We start from the raw sequence: 17,623 nt of genomic DNA, 5'->3' as shown, positions 1-17,623 counted from the left end.
ACAAAGTGTTCCTTTAACTAGTTCCGGACCGCCCGCTGCCAATTTACTGCGGCAGGCTGGCCCTCCGCGAACCAACATAGGTCTACGTCGGTCACGCGCCTGCTCCTAGGGGGCGAGCGTGCGCCGGCGCGCTCCCGCCCCCACTTGTCAGCAGGGACTCCGATGCATGGGGCAGGCGGCTCCGTTTGCCGCCTGACACCCGCGATCGCTCCCCGCTGAGAGAGAACAATCAGCTGTTGTAAACACAGCTGACCGTTCTTCTCCCTGAAATGATCAGAGCGCCTGTGATCCTTCTATGTAGGATCACAGGTCTCTGTGATCATTTTACAAGCCCCGCCCCCATACAGCTAGAATCACTCCCCTAGGCTCACATTTAACCCCTTGGTCACCCACAGTGTTAACCCCTTCCCTGCCAGTGTCGTCATTACAGTAACAGTGCTTTTTTTTTAGCACTGATTACTGTAGTAATGTCACTGGTAGTACCCCCAAAAGTGTCAAAAATGTCAGGTGTCCAATCTGTCTGCCGCAATGTCGCAGTCCTGCAAAAAAACGCAGATCGCCGCCATTACTAGTTAAAAAACAAAAGCAAAAAAAAATAAAAAATCTTTCCCATAGTTACTTAAAGCTTCACTTTAAGTACATTTTCATGTTACATACATGCTCTGGTCCCATTGTGTACTTAAAAGTGGGGTATGCCTGTATTTATCTTCTATAACTGTAATGACCTGTAATGGGGGGTTAGTGTTGGGGTAATTGGGGATAGCTTAGGGTTAGGGGGGGATTTTTTGGTAAAAAAATTTGTATGTGGCCGGAACTCCGCTTTAAAGGGTGCCTGCATTTCACATTAGGCGAGGGGGTCCCCATTGCAAAATTTCCTCTTGCCATCTTGGTGACACGTTCCATTTTGGATTTCCCATTTCTTTCGGTCTTGGTGACAATGGTCACCAGGACAAAAGGAGGGTCTGAATCTGCCCAGGACTCGGCAAAGCCTAACCGATTCTTATCCGAAGATAAGCAAGTTGGTTGGAGATGCACTTTAATAAGACATAAAGCCATAAATGAGAATCTCTCGCACTCCCAAGCGCCCGTCCTAATGGTCATCACTTAGATTCTCTGCACCTGCTCCCCTGTAAAAAATCCTGTTTCCAGCTGACGAGTCCTCTTTACCAAGCCGCCTAATTGTCCTCGTCTGGCAGAGGGCCGGCAAGGAATTGATTTCAGTTTAAATCTGTTCCTTCGGTCCAGGAAGATAAACAAGTTGCTGTGTAAACAGGATTATTTTAAACCCGGATATATTTGTGCTTTTAGCAGCAATGACACGAAGTCCTATGAAATAATATAAAGGCTTCAACCGCTCAACTTCCCCCTCTCCTCCGCTGGATATACGAGGGTGTAATGGCTGCTATTGATTCACATCCGTAAGTAGTGCTATCTATAGGATTTGACTTCCTGGGATTCAGCAAATTGAATAGATTAGTTTTATAATTGTTTTTGGTACCGATGAATGCATTAATAATGACCACACATGTGACCCAGTGCTAACAAGAGATCACGTCGATTGGAACATGGCTTGTGACAATTGGGCATGAAGAAGAGACTTTCATCAGTGAGGAGGTCATCCTCTTCAGGTGTTTTTTTGAATAGGCAAAATGATGGGTTCTCTTGTAAGGGCACTCCCACCCACTGGTACCTTTTTGCCACGTTGCCCCATCACTCCATTTGACTGGTGGAGCCTTGGGACATATCTGGTACCTCCTGGCAATGGGGGAACATGAACTTCTTGCCTTTTCCAGGATGCAATGGTCATGCCTGGGCAGCAATTTGCTACTGCCCATCATAGAAAGGGCAAATTTGGTCCTGGAAGGGGCTGGTTGTGGAAGTAGGCTAGCCCTTTCCTTGTAGGCAGGAGTTGTAATGAGAGCACATAGGAGGCGTCCTAGGGCACTTCAAAAGCCATGCAAGAAAAGGGGGGAAAAAAAGCAGCGCTAACCACGGTTAGTATCATAGAAACTTGGAGAGCAGCCCATATGAAAGTCATGTTTATTTAAGAGATATATATATATATATATATATATATATATATATATATATATATATATATATATATATATATATATATATATATATATATATATACAGTGGGTACGGAAAGTATTCAGACCCCCTTAAATTTTTCACTCTTTGTTATATTGCAGCCATTTGCTAAAATCATTTAAGTTCATTCTTCTTCCTCATGAATGTACACATAGCACCCCATACTGACAGAAAAACACAGAATTGTTGACATTGTTGCAGATTTATTAAAAAAGAAAAACTGAAATATCACATGGTCCTAAGTATTCAGACCCTTTGCTCAGTGTTTAGTAGAAGCCCCCTTTTGATCTAATACAGCCAGGAGTCTTTTTGGGAAAGATGCAACAAGTCTTTCACACCTGGATTTGGGGATCCTCTGCCATTCCTCCTTGCAGATCCTCTCCAGTTCTGTCAGGTTGGATGGTAAACGTTGGTGGACAGCCATTTTTAGGTCTCTCCAGAGATGCTCAATTGGGTTTAAGTCAGGGCTCTGGCTGGGCCATTCAAGAACAGTCACGGAGTTGTTGTGAAGCCACTCCTTCGTTATTTTAGCTGTGTGCTTAGGGTCATTGTCTTGTTGGAAGGTAAACCTTCGGCCCAGTCTGAGGTCCAGAGCACTCTGGAGAAGGTTTTTGTCCAGGATATCCCTGTACTTGGCCGCATTCATCTTTCCCTCGATTGCAACCAGTCGTCCTGTCCCTGCAGCTGAAAAACACCCCCACAGCATGATGCTGCCACCACCATGCTTCACTGTTGGGACTGTATTGGACAGGTGATGAGCAGTGCCTGGTTTTCTCCACACATACCGCTTAGAATTAAGGCCAAAAAGTTCTATTTTGGTCTCATCAGACCAGAGAATCTTATTTCTCACCATCTTGGAGTCCTTCAGGTGTTTTTTAGCAAACTCCATGCGGGCTTTCATGTGTCTTACACTGAGGAGAGGCTTCCGTCGGGCCACTCTGCCATAAAGCCCCGACTGGTGGAGGGCTGCAGTGATGGTTGACTTTCTACAACTTTCTCCCATCTCCTGACTGCATCTCTGGAGCTCAGCCACAGTGATCTTTGGGTTCTTCTTTACCTCTCTCACCAAGGCTCTTCTCCCCCGATAGCTCAGTTTGGCCAGACGGCCAGCTCTAGGAAGGGTTCTGGTCGTCCCAAACGTCTTCCATTTGAGGATTATGGAGGCCACTGTGCTCTTAGGAACCTTAAGTGCAGCAGAAATCTTTTTGTAACCTTGGCCAGATCTGTGCCTTGCCACAATTCTGTCTCTGAGCTCTTCAGGCAGTTCCTTTTGACCTCATGATTCTCATTTGCTCTGACATGCATTGTGATCTGGAAGGTCTTGTATAGACAGGTGTGTGGCTTTCCTAATCAAGTCCAATCAGTATAATCAAACACAGCTGGACTCAAATGAAGGTGTAGAACCATCTCAAGGATGATCAGAAGAAATGGAAAGCACCTGAGTTAAATATATGAGTGTCACAGCAAAGGGTCTGAATGCTTAGGACCATGTGATATTTCAGTTTTTCTTTTTTAATAAATCTGCAACAATGTCAACAATTCTGTGTTTTTCTGTCAGTATGGGGTGCTATGTGTACATTCATGAGGAAGAAGAATGAACTTAAATGATTTTAGCAAATGGCTGCAATATAACAAAGAGTGAAAGATTTAAGGGGGTCTGAATACTTTCCGTACCCACTGTATACACACACACACACACACACACACACACACACACACACACACACACACACACACACACACACACACACACACACACACACACACACACACACACACGTTCCAAACCGTTAGCCTAACCAGGCTGGTGCCGCTGGTGGTGAAGTGTGTACAATTGGCAAAGCCGCTGAGTGAGGGGTTCGGTATCCACGGTGGTATGGGGGAGAGCCCCAGCTAGATGTTGTCACCTGTGGGGTCTAGGAGCGCCAGGCCAGCCGGTGTTCAATGATGACCACCTCCTGCGAATGCAGAGCCAAGCGCAATCGCCTGGACCGGAAACCGTCAACCGGAAGTTGCAAAACCGGAAGTCAGGACCAGCTTGGAAAGAAAACAAGAAAAGTTGCCGTGACACTTGAGAGCCATGGTATGTGCTGCTTGTGAAATATAAGGCAAGAATAGTTGACTTGTGATAATGAAAGGTGTCCTTCATGTAGGCGCTCAATAATTCCCAGGACTAGGCAGGGCCACTTTCATGTGAAAGCTAGTCATGGCGGAACCCTGGCTTAGAGATGAGCCATACACTGTGTGCAGCTGTGAAACATGCAGCGTTCCTCTGTGAAGTATTCCGTCCTATGTCTCTATATAGAAGAGGAAAAATGTGGAAATAAAGGTAGGTCTCATCCCTATGATTGTAGACAAGAAAAACAGATTCCCCACTAATTGGGACTATAACGACCTACATGCAAAGTCAAGAGCGTAAGTAATATAAAAGTATACGTTTTTATTCAATAGATTTGGTAATCATAAAAGCATGAGAAATTTCAACAACAAATAGAATATGGTTGCTCAAACAACAAAGGCATAAACATGTCTAATGCATAAATGCACACATGGACTTCCCATAATGGTCGGTGGCTCACATAAATTGAAAAAATGTGGTACAAGGCAAGCAAACAAGCAGTGGAGTAGGTCTGTATGCAGTAAAATAGGTGAAAGAAAAGGTAGAGAGGAAATCCTGGTTAGTAGTTGCTCTCTGAAGCAGCATGTAGATCAAACCGCCATCATAGAAGGTTTGTCCATTTTCTTTCACCTATTTACTGCATACAGAGCTACTCCACAACTCCATTTATCCCCATATGTTGACCCTGCCTCAAGCCCGTCTGGTCTTGCCGGAGAAATTGTTGCTTGTGAGGAATCCTGGGATGGCTATTCTCCTCTACTCCTCTATCCCGCTCATCTACTCCTCTATCCCGCTCATCTACTCCTCTATCCCGCTCATCACTCCTCTATCCCGCTCATCACTCCTCTATCCCGCTCATCACTCCTCTATCCCGCTCATCACTCCTCTATCCCGCTCACTACTCCTCTATCCCGCTCACTACTCCTCTATCCCGCTCACTACTCCTCTATCCCGCTCACTACTCCTCTATCCCGCTCACTACTCCTCTATCCCGCTCATCACTTCTCTATCCCGCTCATCTACTCCTCTATCCCGCTCATCTACTCCTCTTTCCCGCTCACTACTCCTCTATCCCGCTCACTACTCCTCTATCCCGCTCACTACTCCTCTATCCCGCTCACTACTCCTCTATCCCGCTCACTACTCCTCTATCCCGCTCACTACTCCTCTATCCCGCTCACTACTCCTCTATCCCGCTCACTACTCCTCTATCCCGCTCACTACTCCTCTATCCCGCTCACTACTCCTCTATCCCGCTCATCTACTCCTCTATCCCGCTCATCTACTCCTCTATCCCGCTCATCTACTCCTCTATCCCGCTCATCTACTCCTCTATCCCGCTCATCTACTCCTCTATCCCGCTCATCTACTCCTCTATCCCGCTCATCTACTCCTCTATCCCGCTCATCTACTCCTCTATCCCGCTCATCTACTCCTCTATCCCGCTCATCTACTCTTCTATCTCTCTCTGCTGCTAATCATCCCGCTATTGGTTTTACGTTTTTGGTTGTTCCCTATGTCTATAATGACTGCCATTATAAGCAACTAGGTGATTACAAGACGCATGTTACCCCTGAAGAAGGAATAACTATTCCAAAACGCGTTGGGTTTGCTTGCCTCGTACCACATTTTTTTCCATTTATGTGAGCCACCGACCATTTTGGGAAGTCCATGTGTGCATTTATGCATTAGACATGTTTATGCCTTTTATTGTTTGAGCAACCATATTATATTTGTTGTTGAAATTACTCATGATTTTATTATTTATTAAAAATGTATACTTTTATATTACTTTTCTATATCTTTCTTGACTTTGCATGTAGGTCGTTATAGTCCTAATTAGTGGGGAATCTTTTTTCCCTATATTACGATACACCTTCCTCGATGTATATTGCATTTAGGAAGGACTCTGCTGAGCCCATGCCCTCTCCTTTGGCCCAAAATATCTCTGCCACCTCACTCCCAGTGACAGAATGCTGGAAGGTATATAGGGTGTTGGTACCCCAGGTTCAGTCCCAGTGACAGAATGGGGTCCCGCTGTGCACCTAGTGTGGACTTCATGTGTGTACCTACTTAACTCTATCCACTCTCCCATACCGTGCTGGAAGGTATATAGGGTGTTGGTACCACAGGTTCAGTCCCAGTTGCTTTTGGGGGAACCGACTACTAGGGAGGGAAAACCATCAAAGGAGAGTATACACTGCTCAGGTGGGTCTGTATCCAAAGTCCATTGTGGGTGCTAGACCTCGGCTCGCCACCGCAGACAAAGTAATATGGAGGAAATGGCTGCATACCACCAGAAGGCCTGACTGAAAATAGAGTTCTTTGTCCAAATACAAGTACAAGGATGGAAATGGTAGATGCGTTTTACATGGACTAACAGTAGTGAACAAGCTCGATGAGTCCGTGTGAAAGGCGTCTACCATTTTCATCCTGCTGTACCTTGTACTTGTATATGGACGAATAAAGAACTCTATTTTCTGTCCAGTCTTCTGGTGGTGTGTGGCCATTTCCTCCATATTATTGGGGAGGGAGCCAGAACACCTACTCCATCGCTACTGGAGGGTCTGTCACCTACACCAGGTATTAACTGGCTGCTCTACATTCCTACCAGTTCATGGTTACCCTTGCCAACTACTCTCCTGTTTCTGGTTCGTCTACCGAGTTCACCCTTTATATTGGCCTTGCTTTCATACCCTGAGTGTGCTTTACATGTTCCTCTGATAACCACGCACCCCTTTAAATAACTTCAGGCCAGGCTTGCAACGGTTAACAAAGTTTTACTGTAACACTTAGAAATATTACAACATAAAATTCAACACAGTCCAACTCCTAACTATTCTGTGGCTGCCCAGGCATACCTATAAAGAGTTGAGTCCATGATTGTTAGTGTTCATGGCTGATGACTTCCCTTTGGGGTGGCAGATGAAGTCTACATCTCTACAGGTTGCACTGGCTCTCTGGTTCCCAGAGCCCGGCTCTCCCGGAAGGAAACCAGGACCCCAAAAGCCTGGGAAACTGGCATCCCACAGCTTTAACCCTTCCCTAACCTGGGAAGTCTGAGTTTAATTGCCAACCTTAAACATTCTCATTCTAGGTCTAGTGATGGGCTCAGGCGTGTTCAGGATCGCAGTCTCAACCCAACTGAGCAATCCCACCGGGAAGCTGACAATGCACATCGCCAATCATAGGCAGTGAGGCATTTCCCTGTCTGTGCAGCTGTAATTGACCATTTTAAACTGACCCATGGGTCACGGTTATAAAATGCTAGTTGCATGACTTTCTAGTTGGTTGGGGAACCGACCTGAAACAAGTCTCCAGAACTTCAGGTTAAATTTAAGACTGAGAAGATACCCAAGCCACTGGATCAGCCGGGACCAAACCTTTGCACCGGGAGACCTCTGCAATGGCAGCCTATGTGTCTCTTCAACAAACGTGTTTCCTTTAACATAGAAGTATATTTCTATTCACCTTCTCCTTGACCTCTAACCTCAGATGACCTTTATTTTACTCCAATTTTATTCCATTAACCCAGAGCCTTCTCCCGGGAATCCTCTCTATTACACTTAGTAAATTTTCCTTTTAACCTATTGATTAACACATTGGCCTTCATGACGGATGTCGAGCGTGTTTGTAGCCACGGTTGGAGGGGTGCCAGGTTAGCTTCTGTGCTACAGGCAATGTTTATGGTCGATGTTCTCCAAAGATGGTCAACCAACTCTAGAAAGTGAGTGCGCTTTCCATCAAGTTCTTAGATATACGTATAAAAGATTGGCTTGTGTAATACTTTTATCATTTTTGCATTAAACTGTATATGCAGCCATGTGGATGAGGTGGACTTCCTGAGGCCCTGTTATTGAGGTCAATCATGGAACAAAATGCTACCGGTTCAACTCCTAACTTGAGAGACCAGGAAGAGCGCTGCAGATGGGACAGCACTGGGGCTGTGAGAGGAGTCGGGTATGTTTTTCAGGGAGGAGGAAAGTCATAACAGATAGTGGGCCTTTTTTTTTTTTTTTTTTTTTTTTATATATTTTTTAAATATTTTTTTATATATTTTTTAAATATTTTTTTATATATTTCTTAAATATTTTTTTAATTTTTATATTTTTTTAATTTTTTTAAAATATTTTTTTAATTTTTTTAAATTTTTTTAATATTTTTTTTTTTTGACACTTAGAACCACTTTATTACAAAATAATTTATAGAGTGGAAAAACACTTTAAGTAGGCATTTAACTTTATTTTCTGTGCTTTTACTTGCAATATTTTTTCCGTCGGTGACAGGGTCTCTTTAAGGTCATTTTAAAATAAAAGTGCATTTAAAGGAAGCAAACAATTCCCGGGAAATTTTCCCTAATTTTAGGTTGGATTCATGGAGAATTTTTTTTCTTTTGTGAGCTGCAAGCATTCCATAAGATGAAAGTTCCTCGCAGCCGTCATCTTGTTCCTTATCTTGGTAGTTGGCGGTGGGAGGAGTTTGGCGTTTAATCAAATTGCATTGCCTTTCACTATCATGATTACACAGGAGCGGCTCTGTGCCCCAGCCAGGAATCATTTCCTGCTACAAATTACAATACAGATCTGTAATCACTAATAATGACTAATATTTTAAAATCATTTTTTTTTTTTCTTGTATGATGTGTACATAAAGGAAGCCATATTGGTTTGTGTAATGTGCTGCTTGTGCTACCTGCTTTTGGTAGTGCCTTATAGTGACTGTGCTTTACTGCTTGTTTCAATGCAAGTCTCTAAGTATGATCATTCTTGGTTTGAAAAGGACTCTGTGACTAATTGATCTTGCCTCGGTAGCTTTTCCCATGGCTATTGCCTGTACTACTTATCTAGCAACTGGTGGCATCTCAATATGTCTATATAAAATGCTCAAAAGGGGATCAATACCAAAACTTGCACATCTTATTTATTTATTCATTTGTAGTAGCTTTTTATTTTTTTATGTTTGTATTTTTTTATTTTGTATTTCTTTTTTTTTATTTTGTATTTTTTATTGCCTGTACTACTCTACTTATCATCTAGCAACTGGTGGCATCTCAATATGTCTATATGAAATGCTCAAAAGGGGATCAACACCAAAACTTGCAAATGTAGTAAAGAATTATTATTTATTTTATATTCTTTATTATTTTGTAGTAGCTTTTTATTTTGTATTTTTTTTTTATTTGTTTGTATTTTTTTTTTATTTTTTATTATTTTGTATTTTTTATTGCCTGTACTACTCCTACTTATCTAGCAACTGGTGGCATCTCAATATGTCTATAGGAAATGCTCAAAAGGGGATCAACACCAAAACTTGCAAATGTAGTAAATAATTATTTATTTTTTATTCTTTATTATTTTGTAGTAGCTTTATATTTTGTATTTTCTTTTTCTTTTTATTATTTTGTATTTTTTTTTATTATTTTGTATTTTTTTATTGCCTGTACTACTCCTACTTATCTAGCAACTGGTGGCATCTCAATATGTCTATAGGAAATGCTCAAAAGGGGATCAACACCAAAACTTACAAATGTAGTAAAGAATTATTATTTATTTTTTATTCTTTATTATTTTGTAGTAGCTTTATATTTTGTATTTTTTATTTTTATTTGTTTGTATTTTTTTTTTATTTTTTTTAATTATTTTCTATTGCCTGTACTACTCTACTTATCTAGCAACTGGTGGCATCTCAATATGTCTATATAAAATGCTCAAAAGGGGATCAACACCAAAACGTGCAAATGTAGTAAAGAATTATTTATTTTTTAATCTTTATTATTTTATTTGTAGTAGCTTTTTATTTTGTATTTTTTTTTTATTTGTTTGTATTTTTTTTATTATTATTTTGTATTTTTTATTGCCTGTACTACTCTACTTATCTAGCAACTGGTGGCATCTCAATATGTCTATAGGAAATGCTCTAAAGGGGATCAACACCAATACTTGCAAATGTAGTAATTTTCTTTTATTTTTTTATTCTCCTTTGTATTTTTTACTAGTTTTTTTTCCTATGTTTTTATTTGTGTTTTTTTGATTAGTATTTGGGTTTTGTGTTTGTTTTTTTTTTTTTTGTTTTTTTTGCATTTTTTTTTTAATTTTTTTTATTTTGGGTTTTATAATTTGTAATTTTTTTATTATATTATACTTTTTTCATATTACATTTATTATGCACTAGAGAAGTGCCAGTGACCGCTAGGGCACATAATAAAATATTGCTTTCTATGTACATTGCTTGCACTGCAACGCAGCCTGGAGGTGCTGTACAGGGTGCAATGGGAAAAATCAACTGTGCTGCGCTTTACAGCAGTGCGCAGGGAGGCACCACGTGTCACTGCACAGCAGTGCAGCTGTCCCTTTTTGCACTTCTTTTAAAAAATTAAATGATGGGTAGCGCTGACATGTGCATCACGGCAGATGGATACAGACAGCTGCCTGCAGAGCGTTTAGCATGGGGGCAGTGTGAAGGGGCCCTAAAGCTAATATTTTATATACTGGGAGCAGGTAACTCTTTATTGCAGAAGAGAAGTTACCCCACATTTGAAGATTTCTCGCCTAGGTGAGAACATTGTGTGTTATCTGGGGGTTGCGTGTCCTCAGGGGTCCAGAAAGAGACAGCTGGCTCCTAATGATGTCTAAGAAGATGGGTGTCAAGACGTTATCAGGGGTCCAGGAAGAAACAGCCAGCTCCTGATGATATCTAAGAGTAAGATGAGCATTGGACATATTATAAGGGGCATACACATCATCAGGGGTCCAGGAAGAGACAGCTGGCTCCTGATGACTTCCAAGAGGAAGGTGGATTGTTGGGCGTGTCATCAGGGGTCCAGGAAGAGACAGCTGCCTCCTCATGATTTCTAAGCGTAAGATGGGCATTAGACATGTTGTTATAAGGGGCATACACGTCATCAGGGGTCCAGGAGGAGACATCCGGCTCCTGATGACTTCCAAGAGGAAGATGGCTGTCAGGCATGTTATCAGGTGCGTACACGTCACCAGGGTTCTAGGAAGAGACAGCCATCTCCTGATGATTTCTAAGAGGAAGATGGGCATTGGGCATGTTATCAGGGGCGTACATGTAATTGGGGGTCCAGGAAGAGACAGCCGGCTCCTAATGACTGCCAAGAGTAAGATGGGTGTCAGGCAGGTTATCAGGAGCATATATGTCATCAGGGGTCCAGGAAGAGACAGCTGGCTCCTGATGACTTCCAAGAGGAAGATGGGTATCAGGCATTTTATCAGGGGTCCAGGAAGAGACATCCGGTTCCTGATGACTTCCAAGAGGAAAATGGGCATCGGGCGTGTTATCAGGGGCATACATGTCACCCGGGTTCCAGGAAAAGACAGCCAGCTCCTGAGGAGTACTTCTAAGGAAGATGGGCATTGGGCATGTTCTCAGGGGCATACACGTCATCAGGGGCCAAGGAAGGGACAGCCGGCTCCCGATGACTTCAAGAGGAAGATGGGTGTCGGGCAGGTTATCAGGGGCATATGTTGTTCAGGGTTTCAGGAAGAGACAGCTGGCTCCTGATGACTTCCAAGAGGAAGGTGGGTTGTTGGGTGTGTTATCAGGGGCATACATGTCGTCAGGGGTCCAGAAAGAGACATCCGGCTCCTAATGATGGCTCAGAAGATTTGCTGGGCATTTGAGTTTGTATATCAGGGGCCTGGCTGTCTCCCAAATTCTTGTAGCGCCGATTTGCACGTACGTCATCGGGGGTCCAGGAAGAGATGGTCGGCTTCCGATTGCGCCTTAGAGGAAGATGGAGGTGCAGGACCAACCGCTGAATTACTGCTTTATTTGCTAGGAGTGATAAACCACCAAACCGGGAAAAAGGGGATTAAAAATAATGAAAATAATAAAATATGGGCTAAGTTCCTCTTTTAAATGTTTGCAGACCACGGATATGCTAATACTAGTTGATCCGCTGCAAGCCTGTTACATAATGTCCTGTATGCCGTCCGCCAAGCAAAGGGGTCTTCATAGACCTCGGCAGTGTCATCCAAGCATGGAACGTTTGCGAGTATGATGAATATCTTATAGCAGTATTAAATATTGATCAGCGTGAAGCGATCATCATCGCTTCACAGAAACGGAAAGTTCCCATTTACGAGACGAGCGCCTGCCGTGCGGTAAATGGGCTCTGTGTGGGATTCGCAGCTTTCCAACCACCAAATGGGAAAAGGGAGGGGGGGGGGCGGACGCAAGGGCTGGATGATTGCGCAAGCTGGCCTCATCGCTGAGCGCCTTTGTCCTCTTTCCGTCTGCCTTTGTTGGGACATGCCAGGAGCATACGGCTGGGGAGGAAGAGTGTGGGATTCAGCGGCCGTATGCGATGGCTGCCCACTCCTGGGCATATTGTGTCTGTTGATGTGCCATCTTCATTCAGAAGTCTGGAGCTGGCACAGCCAACCCCCTCCCGCGCCCACCACAGGGTGAAAGTGTAATCTTCTTATCGCACTCTCCAATTTATTTAATGGAACACATGGGCAGACAGATGTTTGATTTATGGTCTTAGAGCGGGCTGGGTGAGTGTGGTTCATACTGTCCTAAAAGATGCAAAAAAACTTCTTCAGCCAGATAGCTTAATAAAGAAAAATAACACGTATGGGGCCAATGGAAAAAAAAAAAAGACACTGATACAAGGCTATCTTAACAACTTAAGGATTTACCCCCTTAATGACCAGGCCATTTTTTGCAATTCGACAATGCGTTACTTTAATAATTGTGCGGTCGTGCGACGCTGTACCCAAATAAAATTGATGTCCTTTTTTTCCCACTAATATAGCTTTCTTTTGGTGGTATTTGATCACCTGTGCGATTTTTTTTTTTTTTTTTTTTTTTTTTTTTTTTTTTTTTTAAATGATTTTTAAATAAATGAAAAAAGGGACAATTCTGGAAAAAAAAAATATTTTTCACATTCTGCTATATAACATTCTCAATTAAAAATAAGTAAAAATCACGTTTCTTTCATCATTTTAGGCCTATTTGTATTCTACTACATATTTTTGGGAAAAAAAAAAAAAAACCCAATAAGCGTCCTTTTTTTTCCCCACAAATAAAGCTTTCTTTTGGTGGTCTTTGATCACCTGTAATTTTTTATTTTTTTTTTTCAATTGCGCTACTAACAAAAAGAGTGACAATTCTGCTATATGACATTTCCCCAAAAAATAAAAATTTAAAAATCTAATTTTTTCATCATTTTAGGCCAATTTGTATTCTGCTATATATTTTTTTTTTTTGCGCTATAAATGAAAAAAGTGACAATTCTGAAAAACAACAATATTTTTCACATTCTGCTATATAACATTCTCAATTAAAAATAAGTAAAAATCACGTTTCTTTCATCATTTTAGGCCAATTTGTATTCTGCTATATATTTTTTTTTTTTTGCGCTATAAATGAAAAAAGTGACAATTCTGAAAAAAAAAAAAAAAAAAAAATATTTTTCACATTCTGCTATATAACATTCTCAATGAAAAATAAGTAAAAATCATGTTTTTTTTCATAATTTTTCATCATTTTAGGCCTATTTGTATTCTGCTATATATTTTTTTTTTTTTTTTTGCGCTATAAATGAAAAAGTGACAATTCTGGGGGGAAAAAAATATATATATTACATTTCCCCAAAAAAGAAAAATTTAAAAATCTAATATTTTTTTCATCATTTTAGGCCAATTTGTATTCTGCTATATATTTTTAGTAAAATAAAAAAAAATCCCAATGAGTGTATTTTGATTGGTTTGCACAAAAGTTATCGCGTCTACAAACTAGGGGAAAGATTTGTCATTTTTATTTTTTTTCACTAGCAATGGCGGCGATCAGCGTTTTTTTTTTTTTTTCCTCCAGGACTGCGGCGGACAGATCGGACCCCTAACTGACATTTTTGACACTTTTTGGTGGGGACCAGTGACATTGCTACAGTAATCAGTGCTAAAAATATGCACTGTCACTGTACTAATTACACTGGCAGGGAAGGGGTTAACCCAGGGGCAACCAAAGGGTTAAATGTGAGCTTAGGGGGTGTTTTCTAACTGTTAGGGGTATGGGCTTGTGAAATCAATACAGAGACCTGTGATCCTAAATAGGAGGAACACAGGCGCTCTGTGATCATTCCAGAGAGAACAACGGTCTGCTGTGTTTACAACAGCAGACCTCCGTTCGTTCTCTCTTCACGGGGAGCGATCGCAGGTGTCCGGCGGCAATCGTGGCCGCCGGCCCCGTGGATCGGCCTCCCCACTGCCTAATGCGGGTGCGCGCGCTCCCAGGAGCACTCCCGCGTTTGTGCAGCCGAGCCAGCCTACCGCAATATATCTGCGGCGGGCGGTCGGCAAGTGGTTATATAGTTAGGTTGAAAAAAGACACAAGTCCATCTGGCTCAACCAATAAAAAATAAACACAACCAAACCAAACCATGGTTGTAAAGTCTGTTTGTTTATTTTTTTCATTATTTATTTATTTATTTTTAGCCACTTAGGCTCTGTTCACATCTAGGCGTTTTGGGGCGTTTTTGGGGCGTTTTTCTGCTCTAGGATCAGCTCTCAAAACGCCCAACAAGACAAATCCTATTCATTTCAATGGCCCCTGTTCACATCTGAGCGTTTTGACGCTGTATACAAAACGCCCAACGCTCAAAAAAGTACATGAGCTTCTTTTTGGGCAGATTACAGGCGTTTTCCATTGATCTCTATTCAATCTAAAAACGCCTGCACAAAAATCGCGGTAAAAATCGCGGTAAAATCGCGGTAAAAAACGCCGCTAAAATCGCGGTAAAATCGCGGTAAAAAACGCGCGAAAAACGCTACGCTCAGGTGTGAATGTAGCCTTAACGACCAGGTCTTTTTCTGACATTTTGTTGACAAGTAAAAATCATTTTTTTTTTTTGTAGATGCCCTAGAGCAGGGGTGTCAAACTGGCGACTCGACCCCTCCCACCGTTTGTAGAAGTGATTCAGTGGCTAATCTGCCACTTGGATCATTCACTTTTATCAGAAAGACTGGTGCCTGATGGAAAAATACTGGGGTTATGGCATCTAGCTGTAAGGACTTAATGATGGGAGGCAGGGCTTATGGTCATGTGACCGCTGTGATTGGTTGTCTGATGGTGGACACATGATCACAAGCAGTGAACGGGAGTTTTCAGTTAGCCCCCAGTAACTGTGCTGGGAGCTCATCCATGTCTTAATGGACCTTGCTTTGTGCACTGGTGGGCAGTCATGTTGGAACAGGAAGGGGACATCCCCAAACTGTTCCCACAAAGTTGGGAGCAAGAAATTGTCCAAAATGTCTTAAGAGTTCCCTTCACTGGAACTAAGGGGCCAATCCCAACCCCTGAAAAACACCTCCACACCATAATCCCCCCTCCACCAAATGATTTGGACCAGTGCACAAAGCAAGGTCCATAAAGACATGGATGAGCAAGTTTGGGGTGGAGGAACTTGACCGGCCTGCACAGAGTCCTGACCTCAACCCCATAGAACACCTATGTGGGGATCAGTCAAGTTCCTCCACCACAAACTTGCTCATCTACACTATATTGCCAAAAGCATTGGGCCAACCCTCCAAATCATTTGGTAGAGGGGGGATTACGGTGTGGGGTTATTTTTCAGAGGTTGGACCAGTGGCGGCCGTTGTATTGAGGGTGCAGGGGCGCCGCCCCCCCGTCCATGCGTCCGGCCGCCTAATCTGCATGCAGGGGCGTTGGAGCTTAATGTTTTTTTTTTTAAATCACTGGATTAGAGCCAGAGGCTCTAATAGGGTGATGCAAAGGGTGGAGCCGGGGCGCAGAGCAGTGCGCCCCGAGCCCACCCATTGTCACACAGATCCTGCTCCTGCGTATCGGATGCGCTTCCTGATTGGCCGCAAGGCAAACCCCATGCCATTGGCCGAGGAGGATGCGGGAGGACTGGAGGAGACGAGCCGCCGGTCACCGGGACTGAGGAGAAGCCACCCGCCGCCGCTGCTGCTCCAGGTAAGGGGGCACGCACGCTGATCTCTGCATTGGGGGAATGGTATGCTGGTCACTGCATTGAAGGGGGCATGTATGCTGATCTCTGCATTGAAAGGGGCACGCTGATCTCTGCATTGAAAGGGGTCACGCTGGTCACTGTGCATTGAAAGGGGTCACGCTGGTCACTGTGCATTGAAAGGGGTCACGCTGGTCACTGTGCATTGAAAGGGGTCACGCTGGTCACTGTGCATTGAAAGAGGGCAAGCTGGTCTCTCTGCATTGAAAGGGGGCACACTATACCTTAATTACTGAAGGCCTCTTTCACACGTTTGCGACCTCAAAGTCACGCAATTTTTTTACAGCGTTTTTTCCCGCAAAGCAATGCTTATTACATTTTTCTGTTTGCGCCCCCCAAAAATTTTGAGCACCAGCCGCCACTGGGTTGGACTTGGCCCCTTAGTTTCAGTGAAGGTCCATAAAGACATGGATGAGCAAGTTTGGGGTGGAGGAACTTGACTGGCCGATAGAACACCTATGTGGGGGCCAGTCAAGTTCCTCCTCCACAAACTTGCTCATCTACACTATATTGCCAAAAGCATTGGGCCAACCCTCTCAAATCATTTGGTGGAGGGGGGATTACGGTGTGGGGTTATTTTTCAGGGGTTGGGCTTGGCCCCTTAGTTTGAGCGAAGGTCCATAAAGACATGGGTGAGCAGGTTTGGGGGGGAGGAACTTGACTGCCCTGCACAGAGCCCTGACCTCAACCCAATAGAACACCTTTGGGATGAATAAGTGCGGAGACTGCAAGCCAGGCCTTCTCAACCAACATCAGTGCCTGACCTCTGCGCTTCTGGAAGAATAGTGAAACATTCCCATAGACACACTTCTAAAGCTTGTGGACAGCCTTCCCAGAAGAGTTGAAGCTGTTATAGCTGCAAAGGGTGGGCCAACTCAATATTGAACCCTACAGACTAAGACTGGGATGCCATTAAAGTTCATGTGTGTGTAAAGACAGGTGTCCCAATACTTTTGACAATATAATGTATGTGTGTGTACTTTTAAAGAGGACAATTTTAGATCTAGATGGCTTCTTGTATTTTCTTTTTTCTTTTTTTTTTTTTGCAATAAAACATGTTTTCCCTGCATAAGGCGCTTCTAAAAAAAATTAAAGCGTGGGTTTTTTTTTTTTTTAACACAAAACATTTTTTCATAGTTTTTTTTCTTTTTCCTCCAACATAAAGGTGTCCCGTTTAGCTTTTTCTGATTGTGTGCTGTGAAATATTTAGATTGCATTGAGCAGCATTTTAGTGTAGGAGTTGTTATTCAGTTAAAAATGAAGGAATCAGACAAAAGGGGGGTGAAAACTTTTGGCAGGGCTCAGTAAATTAGGAAATGTCAGGATTAGAGTGATTGTAAACCTCCTGAAAATCATTTCTATCATTGTATGTGATTTTGCGCAGCTGAGCT

At 42.8% G+C, this 17,623-nt stretch overlaps 1 long non-coding RNA gene across 3 annotated transcripts in view; it reads left to right on the top strand.

Annotated features, from left to right (window-relative positions):
• Nucleotides 1–17,623, top strand: part of LOC309561519 — a 93,930-nt gene that overhangs the window by 49,120 nt on the left and 27,187 nt on the right. The window contains exon 1 of one of the 3 annotated variants that reach the window (XR_014225577.1): nt 1,364–1,418. The exons of the other annotated variants lie outside the window; for them this stretch is intronic. This is a non-coding gene — a long non-coding RNA (uncharacterized lncRNA). Of the gene's footprint in view, nt 1–1,363; nt 1,419–17,623 lie in introns of those variants that run through there. 3 annotated transcript variants of the gene reach the window in all.

Source organism: Pelophylax lessonae, assembly GCF_965119305.1.
Source record: "Pelophylax lessonae genome assembly, chromosome: 8".
Classification (NCBI taxonomy): Eukaryota; Metazoa; Chordata; class Amphibia; order Anura; family Ranidae; genus Pelophylax; species Pelophylax lessonae.
Note: the sequence above shows the minus strand (reverse complement) of the source record. Positions and strands in the feature narration are given on the sequence as shown.